This window comes from Bufo bufo, chromosome 7, assembly GCF_905171765.1.
Source record: "Bufo bufo chromosome 7, aBufBuf1.1, whole genome shotgun sequence".
NCBI lineage: Eukaryota > Metazoa > Chordata > Amphibia > Anura > Bufonidae > Bufo > Bufo bufo.
This window is the reverse complement of record NC_053395.1, coordinates 184,033,956-184,049,054: the sequence shown is the minus strand read 5'-3', so window position 1 is coordinate 184,049,054 and position 15,099 is coordinate 184,033,956. Positions and strand designations below refer to the sequence as shown.

The 15,099-nt window shown below is 44.7% G+C and overlaps 1 protein-coding gene across 3 annotated transcripts in view; it reads right to left on the bottom strand.

The window, feature by feature from the left end:
• GPR155 (G protein-coupled receptor 155) overlaps positions 1–3,952 on the bottom strand; it is a 34,943-nt gene extending 30,991 nt beyond the window's left edge. For all 3 annotated transcript variants that reach the window (XM_040439633.1, XM_040439635.1, XM_040439634.1), the window contains exon 1: positions 3,824–3,952. The gene's annotated coding sequence lies outside the window, so the exon portion shown is untranslated. The remainder of the gene's footprint in view (positions 1–3,823) is intronic.
• Between the last annotated feature and the right edge of the window lie 11,147 nt (positions 3,953–15,099).

Sequence of the window (15,099 nt, the reverse complement as noted above, 5' to 3'; positions counted from 1 at the left end):
AAATAACGCTGCTGATGTGAACAGAGCCATATAAGTGTGATAACTTGCGCTGAGCAAGTAAATCTGCTATTCTCGTGTGATAATGAGAAGACAAACACACAGCACTCCGATGGTCTCCTGCCAAAAGAACATGCTGCCAATGGAAACAGGAGCGCTCTGCAGGAAGATGATAAGGGTTGTAGTCAAGATATCATCCCTCAACATACAACATAACGATCTAGAGACACAAGACCTGGCATGTACAAAAAGACCCACAAAATAAATAAAGAAGGAACATCTAAAGGGAAACAATATCATATACTTCAAATGCAGGTAATGAACTGAAACACCGACCCAGAGGTACCCCAACCACGAGGAGTCCCTATCCTCCCTCTAAGGCCTCATGCACACAAACATATTTTCTTTCCATGTCTATTCCGTTTTTTTTTTGCGGAACGGATGTGAAACCATTCACTTCAATGGGTCCGCAAAAAAACCCAAAAAACGCAAGTTACTCCGTGTGCATTCCGTTTATTTCCATTCCGCAAAAAAAAAAATAGAACATGTCCTATTATTCTCCGCATTACGGACAAGGATAGGACTGTTCTATGAAGGGCCAGCTGTTCTGTAAAATAACGGAATGCCCACGGACATCATCCAGATTTTTTGTGGACCGCAAAATACATACAGTCGTGTGCATGAGCCCTAACTGATATGTTTAAGGGTCCATTCACACGTCCGCAAGTGTTTTGCGGTCCGCTAATTTCGGATCCGCCAAACACAAACACTGGCCATGTGCGTTTCCGCATTTTGCGGACCGCACATGGCTGGCACTTTAAATAGAAATGCCTTTTCTTGTCCGTGTCTGCGGACAAGAATAGGAGATGTTCTATTCTGATGCAGAACGGAAGTGCGGATGCAGACAGCACACTGTGTGCGGTCCGCATCTTTTGCAGCCCTATTGAAAATGAATGAGTCCAGATCCGTTCCGCAAAGATCCGGACCCATTTTGCGGACGTGTGAATGGACCCTTACTGTGTACTTTATTCCACAATAGATATTATAATGCATGATAATATTATATAATATGATGAGTATTTTTTTTTTTTTTTTTTTTTTTTTTTTTTTTTTTAGGGTGGTGACAACTCCCTCCTCCTGGCTAGAGCTACAAAGAGAAGCATACTTACAGTTGCAAGATAAAGTATGTGAACCCTTTGGAATGATATAGATTTCTGCACAAATTGGTCATAAAATATGATCTGATCTTCATCTAAGTCACAACAATAGACAATCACAGTCTGCTTAAACTAATAACACACAAAGAATTAAATGTTACCATGTTTTTATTGAACACACCATGTAAACATTCACAGTGCAGGTGGAAAAAGTATGTGAACCCCTAGACTAATGACATCTCCAAGAGCTAATTGGAGTGAGGTGTCAGCCAACTGGAGTCCAATCAATGAGATGAGATTGGAGGTGTTGGTTACAGCTGCCCTGCCCTATAAAAAACACACACCAGTTCTGGGTTTGCTTTTCACAAGAAGCATTGCCTGATGTGAATGATGCCTCGCACAAAAGAGCTCTCAGAAGACCTACGATTAAGAATTGTTGACTTGCATAAAGCTGGAAAGGGTTATAAAAGTATCTCCAAAAGCCTTGCTGTTCATCAGTCCACGGTAAGACAAATGTCTATAAATGGAGAAAGTTCAGCGCTGCTGCTACTCTCCCTAGGAGTGGCCGTCCTGTAAAGATGACTGCAAGAGCACAGCGCAGACTGATCATTGAGGTGAAGAAGAATCCTAGAGTGTCAGCTAAAGACTTACAAAAGTCTCTGGCATATGCTAACATACCTGTTAGCGAATCTACGATACGTAAAACACTAAACAAGAATGGATTTCATGGGAGGATACCACAGAGGAAGCCACTGCTGTCCAAAAAAAAACATTGCTGCGCGTTTACAGTTTGCACAAGAGCACCTGGATGTTCCACAGCAGTACTGGCAAAATATTCTGTGGACAGATGAAACCAAAGTTGAGTTGTTTGGAAGAACTATGTGTGGAGAAAAAGAGGCACAGCACACCAACATCAAAACCTCATCCCAACTGTGAAGTATGGTGGTGGGGGCATCATGGTTTGGGGCTGCGTCAGGGCCTGGACGGATTGCTATCATCGAAGGAAAAATTAATTCCCAAGTTTATCAAGACATTTTGGAGGAGAACTTAAGGCCATCTGTCCACCAGCTGAAGCTCAACAGAAGATGGGTGTTGCAACAGGACAACGACCCAAAGCATAGAAGTAAATCAACAACAGAATGGCTTAAACAGAAGAAAATACGCCTTCTGGAGTGGCCCAGTCAGAGTCCTGACCTCAACCCGATTGAGATGCTGTGGCATGACCTCAAGAAAGCGACATCACACCAGACATCCCAAGAATATTGCTGAACTGAAACAGTTCTGTAAAGAGGAATGATCAAGAATTACTCCTGACCGTTGTGCACGTCTGATCTGCAACTACAGGAAACGTTTGGGTGAAGTTATTACTGCCAAAGGAGGTTCAACCAGTTATTAAATCCAAGGGTTCACATACTTTTTCCACCTGCACTGTGAATGTTTACATGGTGTGTTCAATAAAAACATGGTAACATTTAATTATTTGTGTGTTATTAGTTTAAGCAGACTGTGATTGTCTATTGTGACTTAGATGAAGATCAGATCACATTTTATGACCAATTTGTGCAGAAATCCAAATAATTCCAAAGGGTTCACATACTTTTTCTTGCAACTGTACCTGAGTAAATATCCACTCTGACGCTGCTTCAGCCAATACCCGGCTGCAGCAGTGACCTGCTCTCCATGCCTCATGTCAGTTGATCATGTGATGCAGGGGGGCAGGTCACCACTACAGCGGCATCAAAGTGAACGTTGACAGTGTGGTGCCCAAGATAGGCAGCTGAGGTCGGAGAGTGAAGGGGGTACAGGTCTGGCAAGAAGGGGGGTGCTTAAAAAATAAAAAAAACACAAGAGATGTCCAACCCCTTTAGGGGACAGCTACGGTACAGCTTTTTTGAGATTCAGGGGTGGAAGTCACTGCACAGGTGTATTTTCTCCGGCCAAAAAACGTAAAAGTGACTGAACTGAAGACATCCTGAACGGATTACTGTACTCTCCATTCAGAATACATGGGGATAAAACTGATCAGTTCTTTTCCGGTATTGAGCCCCTAGGACAGAACTCAATGCCAGAAAAGAAAAAATGCTAGTGTGAAAGTACCCTAACGTTTTTTGGCCTGAGAAGATATGGCAGCACGCTGCAGTTTTCTCTACGGCCAAAAATCCGGAACACTTGCCGAATCCAGCATTAATTTCCATTGAAATGCATTAATGCCGGATCCAGCCCCAAGTGTTCCAGCAAAACGGATCCGTTCTCCCAGTCCGCACATACCATTAAATCTGTGGATAAAATAAATACTGGATCCGTTTTTCCAGATGACAACCGCATCAGTCTGCGTCCAGATCTGCCTGCCGGAATCCTCTGCCCCAAGTGTGAACGTACACTAACAATTTTGCACTTCAAAGGGTCTAGGTAAAGGGTTCACGGCTGCGTGCCATAGCTTAGGTTTTTTCCCAATAAATTTTGTTTTTTTTTCCAATAAATTGTGTTTTTTTCCAAACCCTGTAAATTCCCACGTCAGTGTATTCCTATGGACTGCAGCAACAGCACTGCGACCATGTACACACAGTGCAGATCACACATATAACCGTCTGAGTGTGACGCACTTTCCCTGTGCAGGGACCACATGAACACTGCACCGGACCTGCAGCTGCTGCCCTCCCCCCTCTTACCTGACTACAGGAGGCGGTCCCTGGGGAGGCTCCGTCACCTTCCCCAGTCCCCATGACTCTCTCGCTCTGCTGCTACAACCAGAGGCCACAGCGGGATCCTATAGGGCTAGATGACGTAACGGCCACGTGATCAGTCACGTGGGGGGAGGAGCCAAGAGTTTGGTTATGAAAAGTGTGAGTAGCAAGGACTCGTGTTATGTATCTACAGAGAGGAGCAGGAGCAGCAGAGCTGTGTGTACAGCGTGCCTGCAGCAGTATAGCATGTAGCAGAGCTGAGCTGTGTGTGTACAGGGTGCCTGCAGCAGTATAGCATGTAGCAGAGCAGAGCTGTGTGTGTACAGCGTGCCTGCAGCAGTATAGCATGTAGCAGAGCTGTGTGTGTGTGTACAGCGTGCCTGCAGCAGTATAGCATGTAGCAGAGCTGTGTGTGTGTGTACAGCGTGCCTGCAGCAGTATAGCATGTAGCAGAGCTGTGTGTGTGTGTATAGGGTGCCTGCAGCAGTATAGCATGTAGCAAAGCTGTGTGTGTACAGCGTGCCTGCAGCAGTATAGCATGTAGCAAAGCTGTGTGTGTACAGCGTGCCTGCAGCAGTATAGCATGTAGCAGAGCTGTGTGTGTTTGTCCAGAACAGTTATGCGTGCAATGTATATGCAGCTGAGCTATATTAGTATATGCACGTAGAAACTCTGGGAAGTTCGGTGGCTACTTGGCTTTCATACTATTTTTTAATGGAAGGGAAGCGCCATTAAAATTTTGCCTCAAGCTACTTTCACACTAGTGTTTTTAGTTTTCTGGTATTGAGATCCGTCATAAGGGCTCAATACCGGAAAAAAAAAGCTTCAGTTTTGTCCCCATTCATTGTCAAAGGGGACAGAACTGAGTGCACCAGAATGCGTTGCGTTCCATTCTCATACCGGAGAGCAGCATGCTGCAGTTTGCTTTCCGTCCTGGGATGCGGAGACAGAAAACAGATCTGTCACCCATTGACTTTCAGTGTATTTAGTGACGGATCCGTTTTTCTTCCGTTTTGACTTCACATAACCACATCCTGATGTGCAAAATCAAAACGGATCTGTTTATTTCTGGTATTGAGAACCCTCTGCCAGATCTCAGTACCGGAATTAACAACGCAAATGTGAAAGAAGCCTTAGGCCCCTTTCACACGAGCCAGTTTTCCGCGACGGTGCAATATGTGACGTGAACGCATACCACCCGCACTGAATCCTGACCCATTCATTTCAATGGGTCTGTGTACATGAGCGTTGTTTTTCATGCATCAGTTCTGTGTTGCGTGAAAAACGCAGCATGTTCTATATTCTGCGTTTTTCACGCAGCCCTGGCCCCATAGAAGTAAACGGGGCCTCAGTGAAAAACGCATTGCATCCGCAATCAAGTGCAGGTGCGATGCGTTTTTTACTGATGGTTGCTAAGAGATGTTGCTTGTAAACCTTCAGTTTTTTTTATCACGTGCGCTTCCAAACGCATTGCACCCGCGCTGAATAAAAACGGAACACAATCGCAGACAAAACTTACTAAACTTGCTTGCAAAATGGTGCGAGTGTGAACGCAGCCTTAGTGCACAGTACCCAGCAACTAGAAGGGCAGCGGCGATCTGCAGGCCATCTAAAGGCCCGATTAGTCCTCTTTCACACGAACGATACGGATTAGGTCCAGGTGCGTTCAGTGAAACTCGCACCATTTTGCAAGCAAGTTCAGTCAGTTTTGTCTGCGATTGCGTTCAGTTTTTTCCACGTGGGTGCAATGCGTTTTTCACACGCGTGATAAAAAATGCAAGGTTTACAAACAACATCTCTTAGCAACCATCAGTGAAAAACTCATTGCACCCGCACTTGTTTCCGGATGCGGTGCGTTTTTCACTGAAGCCCCATTCACTTCTATGGGGCATGGGCTGCGTGAAAAACGCAGAATATAGAACATGCTACGTTTTTCACGCAACGCAGAACTAGTGTGTGAAAAAAACGCTCATGTACACAGACCCCTTGAAATGAATGGGTCGGGATTCAGTGCGGGTGCTATGCGTTCACGTCGCGCGGAAAACTCGCTTGTGTGAAAGGGGCCTTACACTGCACGATTTCAGGCCAGTTATGGGGAATACCAGCGCTTGTTGCCGATAATCGGCTCGTATAATCAAGCCGCCGATGAACCAGCTGCCTCGTGCCATGCTGTGGATTTAGAATATCTGCAATGCAGGGCAATTTCTGCACTAGAAATCTCTGCAGCATGTGGAAGCGAAATCTCATCCTCAATCCGTGCTTCTACTGTATCCCACCGAAAACTTCTGTCCAAAATCACTGCGGGACAATTTACAGCATACCAAATTGTCAAATATTGATAGCTAGGCGACTGGGTCAGAGCAACTCCAAAACGGCAGGTCTGGTGGGGTGCTTCCAATATACAGTAGTTACTAGCCAGGAAGAGCAAAGGGTGACAGTCATGGGTGCCCCAGTGGCCCCTTTGGTCCAATCACACATATGAGCTACTGTAGCAAAGTAAAGGTCAGGCCGGACACCTTCAGAGGTCTTGTAGGATCCATACCTTGACAGGTCACAGCTCGGTTTTGCTTCGTTTAGCACCCATGTAGGTATACAGGCTATGCATCTACAGATCATATAACAGATTCATATATCATCCACACAGGAAAGTCCCCGCAATATGTATAAAAAGGTCTCACGGTGGAGAATTCTGAATGTGGGTGACATATGGCAATACCAAACAGTTCTTCCATATTACCATTTATCAACCTATATAATACAGCGTAAAAGTAAAAAAAAAAAAAATCATATCCAATAAATTGTAATAATTTATCTTAATGATATAAATATTCATTGTAAGGAAACACGTGACTCTGAGATGGAAATGCCGACATCCGAAGTCTATTTTTAAAATTGTGAACTAATAATGTGGCTGGAGATTGGGAAATAGCAGCAGACGACCGCTGACAAACTGCTCTTCTCTTTTCTGCTGTCAGAACATTTTGCCGACCAGTCCGTCTCATCAGGTATTTACCAGTTGTACCAGTTACGCTCTGGGAGATTTGTTGTACATACCATTTTCTCAGAACATGTAGAGGAATTTTTGTCCTAAATTATTGTGCTATTATTTTAGCTTAAAAAGGACTCGTCAGCATTTCTGACATATGTCGTAGAGTCCAGGCGTGCTCAACCTGCGGCCCTCCAGCTGTTGCAAAACTACAACTCCCAGCATGCCCGAACAGCATACAGCATGGCATTGTGGGAGTTGTAGTTTTACAACAGCTGGAGGGCCGCAGGTTGAGCATCCCTGTCGTAGACAATACTTGAATTCACCATGAAATACCAATAATGGAATACCTTTTTCTTAAAACTCTACAACACATTATGCTGCTCCTCCTGGAAATGTCTGAATAAACTGAGATTTGGGTCGTCCTTTTGTCCTCGGTGCCTATAGTGGCCGACACTGATCCTTCCTAATATTGTCAGGCTGTGGAGACACGCTCTTGACAGAGAGAATGGTAGCACCCATTTTATTTATTTGCTTCCAGGTGGAATAACAGAGTAATGAATGCTTTATGAATGACATTCAGATTTCTCAGAATGATTATTATCAATCCACCTCACAGTGACAATAGTTTTGTATTATAGGGGTTGTCTCATCTCAGACATTGATGGCATGTCATTATGATATGCCATCAATATCAGATAGGAGCGGGTCCCACCTCTGGGATCCGCTCCTAATCTCCGGAATGGGGCCCCCCAAAAGTGAAGGATAGCACACCACACATGCATGGCGTCCCATAGCAGGAAATAGAGAGCGCACTGTGCGAGCATGGCCACCTCTCCGATCACCTCTATGGGACGGATGGAAATAGCTGAGCAAGTGCTCGGCTGTTTTTGGAACTCCTGTATCGGCGAATGAAGGGCGGCTGTGTTTGCGAGGTGGGACCATCACTGATGGCATATTCTGGCAATATGCCATCAGTGTCTGAGGTGGGAAAAGCCCTTTAAGTTCAAAGGGGTTGGCCAGCTTTTACTGGATGCTGATCTGTAGGAGTCCAACACCCTGCACCCGGCAAACGTTTGTGCTAAAACTACACAGCTCCATCAACTGTGTAATGTAGGACATTTTCTACTGACTTCAATGGTAGCAGTACTATATAGTGCCGGCACCGAACTGAGGGTGCAGATTGTTGGACCCTTGCCGATCAGCTAGCCATGGCCTTATCCTGAGGATAGGCCATAACTTAGTGAAAGCTGCATAAGCCCTTTAACATCTTAGTACAGGGTGTGTTAAAGGGATTTTCCATTAATATAACAAGATAGGAGGCTCCATATAGCTTATAAGGTACTATGTCCACCTCTACAAATTCTCCCCATGCCAGAGCCTCATATTTCCAGTTCCTTGCTGACTTGTCTCTCCCTTAGGTGACCTCACAGCCAATTTTTGGCCATAGCAGTGATGTCATCTCAAGAAGCCACCGTGGCATGGAGGTAAATGAGAGCTGTAAAGGGACTGGGAATATGTGAAACGGGCACAGTGGGCATTTTAAGAGGTCATAATAGTACCACTTATTATTTGAAGCACCCGGACCGTTTTTATTAGAGGTCACTTTCAGATATTCAGTCTGTGATGATGTAGTCAATAACTTTGGCCACATTTCATTAAAGGGCGTCCGTCACCTACGGAAGTTAAATGGCAGCTCAAAGCGTCAATTGGAATCACAGTTAACGATCATGTTGCAGCCAGGCAACCTGAGTCCTCAGAACGCGTTACGGCAGGGGTGGGCAATTATTTTTTCGATGGGGCCACATGAGAAACTGAAAATATTTTGGAGGGCCGGGCCAAAAGGCTAAACTCAATACTGCATAAAATCAATTGTATTTCTTTATAAAAAGCAGTAAATATCATTGTTGGACAACTGGTACGAGTACTTGTTATAGTTAAACAATGAAAAAGTGAGGTTGCCTTACAAGAAAAATTTTTTAATTTATTAAACAAAATTTCCCAAAACAATGAACATTTTTCACTATTTGTGACTCATATTAGTGAAAGCCATTGTCCCCCTGTGAATCCAGCCATTGTCCCCTGTGAATCCAGCCATTGTCCCCTGTGAATCCAGCCATTGTCCCCTGTGAATCCAGCCATTGTCCCCATGTGAATCCAGCCATTGTCCCCTGTGAATCCAGCCATTGTCCCCCTGTGAATCCAGCCATTGTCCAATGTGAATCCAGCCATTGTCCCCTGTGAATCCAGCCATTGTCCCCTGTGAATCCAGCCATTGTCCCCTGTGAATCCAGCCATTGTCCCCTGTGAATCCAGCCATTGTCCCCTGTGAATCCAGCCATTGTCCCCTGTGAATCCAGCCATTGTCCCCCTGTGAATCCAGCCATTGTCCCCCTGTGAATCCAGCCATTGTCCCCCTGTGAATCCAGCCATTGTCCCCTGTGAATCCAGCCATTGTCCCCTGTGAATCCAGCCATTGTCCCCTGTGAATCCAGCCATTGTCCCCTGTGAATCCAGCCATTGTCCCCTGTGAATCCAGCCATTGTCCCCCTGTGAATCCAGCCATTGTCCCCCTGTGAATCCAGCCATTGTCCCCCTGTGAATCCAGCCATTGTCCCCTGTGAATCCAGCCATTGTCCCCTGTGAATCCAGCCATTGTCCCCCTGTGAATCCAGCCATTGTCCCCCTGTGAATCCAGCCATTGTCCCCCTGTGAATCCAGCCATTGTCCCCTGTGAATCCAGCCATTGTCCCCTGTGAATCCAGCCATTGTCCCCTGTGAATCCAGCCATTGTCCCCCTGTGAATCCAGCCATTGTCCCCCTGTGAATCCAGCAATTGTCCCACTGTGAATCCAGCCATTGTCCCCATGTGAATCCAGCCATTGTCCCCTGTGAATCCAGCCATTGTCCCCCTGTGAATCCAGCAATTGTCCCACTGTGAATCCAGCCATTGTCCCCATGTGAATCCAGCCATTGTCCCCTGTGAATCCAGCCATTGTCCCCCTGTGAATCCAGCCATTGTCCCCTGTGAATCCAGCCATTGTCCCCTGTGAATCCAGCCATTGTCCCCTTGTGTACAGAACACCCCCCCCGGCCCCCCCATCATATACAGAACCCCCCCCCCCCCCCCTTACAATAGTACACACCCCTCCCCCCCTTGCCTTTAGAAACGTAATGCTCAGAGATGATCAGCCATGTGTTAGTCACACTGACTACACACAGCACAGGGGGAGGCGGCCGCAGCTTCATGCTTGTCGGCTCTGTGACTGTCAGTGTCAGACAGTCACAGCCGATACTATGAGAGCCGCGGGCGCTGCGCTGTTACAGAGAAGGGAATAATTGCGGCCGGCCGGGTCCCGGGTACGGCTCGCACGAGGCACCCCCCCCCCTGCTGTGTCTTACCTAGACAGTACTGCCGCTGACGCTGCCTCCCTGCCACCGCGCCATGCCACACGCAGCACGCCGAGTCGGAAGTCCTCTTCATTCGCGGAGGAGGGGTATCGTTGCTTGGCACGCCTCTGGCTCCGCCCGGGGGCCGGATTAAAAGGTCCGCCGGGCCGTATACGGCCCGCGGGCCGTAGTTTGCCCAGGTCTGGGTTACGGGATCACATGCTATTTCGGGGCAGCATGAACTGTATGCCGTGTGTCCAAATGACTGCAGGGGTCATCTTTCTCCAGCCTAATACTTGTATATGGACATGACATGAAGCCAACAGATATCTCACCTGACTCCCTCATAAACGAGCCAAGCGTGCATGTCAATGGGGTGAAGAGAGAAAGCTGCTGCCAGACACCTCTAACCGCAGCTTCTCTCCCCTGAGAGAGGATTGGGTATGGTGAAATCCAACTGCCCAATACTTGGTTCTTTGGGGAAGATTTTTGAAACTCCCGTACATATTAGAAGGTTAGTTGGTTCGGCCTATATACATCTAATGTTTATGGGCAAAATCTGAGAAGCAACTACTGTGAGGGCATTGTGAGAGTATCTTCTATCTACAAGGACATTGTGAGAGTATCTTCTAATTATAAGGACATTGAAAGAGTATTTTGTATCTATAAGATAAATGTGAGATTATCCTCTATCTATAAGGAGATTGCAAGAGTATCTTCTATCTATAAGGGTGCTGTGAGAGTATCTTCTATCTGTAAGGACACTGCGAGAGTATCTTCTGTCAATAAGGACATTGAAAGTATCTTCTATCTATAAGGACGTTGTCAAAGTATCATCTATCTATAAGTACACTGTGAGAGTATCTATCTATAAGGACATTGTGAGAGTACCTTCTATCTATAAGTACACTGTGGGAGTATCTTCTATCTATAAGGATATTGAGAGAGTATCTTCTATCTCTAAGGACATTGAGAGAGTATTTTGTATCTATAAGGAGATTACAAGAGTATCTTGTCTATAGGAATGCTGTGAGAGTATCTTCTATCTACAAGGACATTGTGAGAGTATCTTTTATCTACAAGGACATTGTGAGAGTATCTTTTATCTACAAGGACATTGTGAGAGTATCTTTTATCTACAAGGACATTGTGAGAGTATCTTTTATCTACAAGGACATTGTGAGAGTATCTTTTATCTACAAGGACATTGTGAGAGTATCTTTTATCTACAAGGACATTGTGAGAGTATCTTTTATCTACAAGGACATTGTGAGAGTATCTTTTATGTACAAGGACATTGTGAGAGTATCTTTTATCTACAAGGACATTGTGAGAGTATCTTTTATCTACAAGGACATTGTGAGAGTATCTTTTATCTACAAGGACATTGTGAGAGTATCTTTTATCTACAAGGACATTGTGAGAGTATCTTTTATCTACAAGGACATTGTGAGAGTATCTTTTATCTACAAGGACATTGTGAGAGTATCTTTTATCTACAAGGACGTTGTGAGAGTATCTTTTATCTACAAGGACATTGTGAGAGTATCTTTTATCTACAAGGACATTGTGAGAGTACCTTCTATCTATAAGTACACTGTGGGAGTATCTTCTATCTACAAGGACATTGTGAGTATATTCTGTCTATAAGGACTTTGTAAGAGTATCACAGAACATGCTGAGGAAATTGCGTTTACCTTATTGAACCTATCTTTATTTTTTTGATCTTCGTACAATAGTTTACATATTAAAAGCATGATCAAATATAAATATCCAAAGTAAAATATGTATGAACATAGGTTGATGCAAATCTTTTTAATTTGATTACTTAAGATAAACATACATTTTACTGACAAATGGTTAAATGTATTACAACTTACTTAGAATTGCTATTCATTTTGAGCACAGTGATAGCGCCAGCGCCAATAAACACATACGTGAGTTTCTGTCTATGGTGAATGAATTGTGGGGAGTGCATCTCTAATCCAACCAAAAACCTGTAACGGTTGGGTCATCCAAAACAAAGAAAATATACTGTTTTGTACAAAAAGAAAAACTGTACCTAAAGGATACCGCGATGAATGATTTACAGGTACACCCACCGTCCTATATATATCAATGTGAAAATACACTCAGGCCAACCATGACGCTCAGCAACAGGATTCATGTCCAGTTTGATCATACAAGTCGGTATTGAAATTGGACAGGACCTGGTAGTTCAAAGAGGTCAATTAAACCTGCAATTTTATGACATAATCATTAAAGTAAGGCCTCATGCACACGACCGTTGTGTGTTTTGCAGTCTGCAAATTGCGGATCCGCAAAACACGGATGGCGTCCGTGTGCGTTCTGCAATTTGCCGAACAGCACGGATAGCCATTAATATAACTGCCTGTTCTTGTCCGCAAAACACGGACAAGAATAGGACAGGTTAAATTTTTTGGGTGGACCAGGGAACGGAGCAATGGATGCAGACAGCACACGGAGTGTGCAAAACTGCGGCCGTGTGCATGAGGCCTAAAATGCATAAGCCCTAATTCAGACAGGGTTATTATGATTAACCCTTATATTCCAAATGTACCACTGCAGTTGTCCTGATAAGAACCCAGAGACATTGGTGCAAAGGTCCCCATACACATTAGTGCATGGTCATCCAAACCTACCCAACAGTCTAATGTGTATGGGGGTCCCCAAACTCTCCACAGACAGCTGACTTTGAGGGAGAGAAGGCGAATTTAATATTTTTTGTCTGATCCTTTTGTTCACCTAGGAGATAGTCCTCCGTCAGAGGTGTCTGGCCGCGGCTTTTACCTCTCTCCCCATTGAATCCAAATACATATTTGGCCGAATGTGTAAGGGGGGAGAGATAGCCGTCAGCCAAACAGTCCATCGACCAACACCTAGTGAAGGCGTATGAGCACCTTAACTTTAGTTTAGTAGAACCACAGAGGGTCTTGGTACTGAAATGCAGATATCCTTAAGTATAGTACATCTGTCTGAATGAGGTCTTATTGTCATCCTCACCTCCTTTGAGATTTGATGTTTGATGCAGAGGTACAATCAATGTTACAATTGGGCATTTAATGGCAAGATATGTAATACTGTATAATATCTTGCCATTATTTTCCATTTTTCTGAAGGCACCAGAAAGTTGCATTGCATGCAGCATTAGATTTATATATATCCCACAGAGACATAATACCCATACATTTAAAGGCCATCTGTCAGCAGTTTTGTGCCTATGACACTGGCTGACCTGTTACATGTGCGCTTGGCAGCTGAAGACATCTGTGTTGGTCCCATGTTCATATGTTGAAGCATTGCTGAGAAAAATGATGTTTTAATAATATGCAAATAAGGCGTTGCCATTACTCGTAGAGGCTCAGCTCTCTCTGCAACTGCCGCATCCTCTACATTTTGATTGACAGGACCAAGCGTGATGACAGAGAAAGCAGAGCCTCTAGGTGTAATGACAACACCCCTGTTGCTCCTAGAGGCTCATTTGCATATATTAAAACATCATTTTTCTCAGCAATGTGGACACATATGAACATGGGACCAACACAGATGTCTTCAGCTGCCAAGTGCACATGTAACAGGTCAGCCAGTGCCATAGGTACAGATCTGCTGACAGATGCCCTTTAGGGTCCATTCACACGTCCGTATAATGGGTCCGCATCGGTTCTGCAATTTGCGTGACAGGTGCGGACCCATTCCTTCTCAATGGGGACGGAAAGGATGCGGATAGCACACAGTGTGCTGGTCCGCATCCGCATTTCCGGTCCGCGGTTCCCGAAAAAAATAGAACATGTTCTATTCTTGTCCGCAATTGCGGACAATAGGCAGCTCTATGGGGGTGTCCCGGCCGGGTGTATTGCGGATCCGCAATGCACTACGGACGTGTGAATGGACCCTTAATGTCAGCCAAATTCACCCTTTTTTGGCAGGACTGAGTGCAGATGCTGGGGAAAGAAGAACCAGGTTTAGTTATCTGGGGAGGGGAGACGTGGCGGAGGTGTCCAATTACTTTCAATGTTTAATACATTTCAATGTCATTCAGTTATTAGGTCGTATGACATTAGAGAAGCATGGCTGCGTTACACTGGTAATTATATCCATTGCAGAGTCTGGTATTACATCTGATCCACAGTCACATCAACGAGTCACAGACAAAAGTGCCATTGTGTTTTTATTGTTTTTTTTTTAAGAAAGCGACCATGCTTTCCTAATCTCACACAATCCCTTTAACCGGTTGCCAAAACATCTCTGTAATCCACGACGTTTAGGAGCCATAATACTGCAGACCATGCACCTTAGATTTTATATGGAAATATAGTCAGCGACAGAATTGTGGGATGCTTTAATATATGTGGAGGTATACTCCAATATACCCCCCCCCCCCAATATTATGGTGACGTGTGGCACCATAATACAGTACCATATGCAACCACCATGCAGAATCACATGGAAAAGCTACGGTTCCATGGTACGGCACCATAGGGACTGTGTGTACCTCTGCATAGGCTTTGTGCACATGGCTCTGCTATGGGTATAAGCGCTAGCAATCCATATACCGCTATGTGGGAGTGAGCTACGGTACCACATGTAACCTGTGTTTGAATGCGGCTCAGTAAGAACATGTATATATACTGTGTGCGATAATGAATACAGTATGGGCGACACGGGAACTGTAATTGGGTTCCAATGTTGAAATGTACAATTCTAGTGCACACACAACACCAATGTTCAGTAACTGAAATAAGAAAATAAAACTGAGAATAAATGTGAACATGTAGCTATGAAATTGGTATTGTACAAGGCTGTGAAAAAAAGTTGATAATACCGTCATAAAAATCCATTGTTCCAAAAACTCACAAAATATAGA